This window comes from Papio anubis, chromosome 6 (assembly GCF_008728515.1).
Source record: "Papio anubis isolate 15944 chromosome 6, Panubis1.0, whole genome shotgun sequence".
NCBI lineage: Eukaryota > Metazoa > Chordata > Mammalia > Primates > Cercopithecidae > Papio > Papio anubis.
In genome coordinates, this window is record NC_044981.1 from 121,238,775 (window position 1) to 121,239,667 (window position 893).

General features: G+C 34.3%; 1 non-coding gene across 1 annotated transcript; it reads left to right on the plus strand.

The window, feature by feature from the left end:
* Positions 1-228: 228 nt before the first annotated feature.
* On the plus strand, positions 229-364 carry LOC116275466. The gene has a single exon (XR_004184599.1). It is a non-coding gene; the product is annotated as a U4 spliceosomal RNA (small nuclear RNA).
* The last annotated feature ends 529 nt before the right edge of the window (positions 365-893 follow it).

Genomic DNA, 893 nt, shown 5'->3' on the forward strand with positions numbered 1-893 from the left:
CAAAACCCTGCAATGACTGTTTGTAGCAGCTTTATTCTTAATTGCCCAAACTTGGAAGCAATCAAGATGTCCTTAAGCAGGGAAATGGATAAACCAACTGTGATACATTAATATGTTGTAATATAATTACATGATCAAAATAAATGAGCTGTTTAACCAGAAAAAGACGTAGGGAACTTTAAATGAATATTGCTAAGTGAAAGAAGCCAATCTGAAAAGGCTGCATACCTCTTTGTACATTGGCAGTATTGTAGTCAATGAAGTTTCTCCAAGATGTGATTATTGCTAACTGAAAATGAATGTTTATTCATTTCTTGTTGGTTTAGTTAATCAAGAAAAGTCACTACCGCAGATCACCAAGGATTAATGGACTTTGACTTGATTTGGTGATTGGACAAAACCTGAGGTTTCTTAATGTGGAAAGATACGAATGATTCTGTTTGAGGAATAGAGAGTACAGTGAATACCTGGTGCCCAGAAATGGAGACTCTGCTACTTATTTACAATTTTTTACCAAATATTTCTGCTTCTCCCACTTTGACGCATATGGTAGGATTACATTTAACTGCCTGCTTGAAGTTTTTGTCATGGCATCTCTTATTTTGCTCAATACAGTATGAGCAAAGGTGTTATATCTCAATTTTGGTTAAAGATTTCAAAGCTAGTATACGATTCATCGTATTTTCTTTTATCTTAAACAAAATACTGTGGATGCTTATATGAAACCGGAGGCTCCATTAATATTTATCCTTGAGTAACTTGAATAATTTGCTTGAATAAACAGCCTTTTTAACCTGCTGTGGACATAAAGGACAAACAAGAAATACTGTTGTGTTAAACTACTAAGATTTTGGGACAGTTTCTTATTGTGGCATAATTTAGCCCATCCTGAT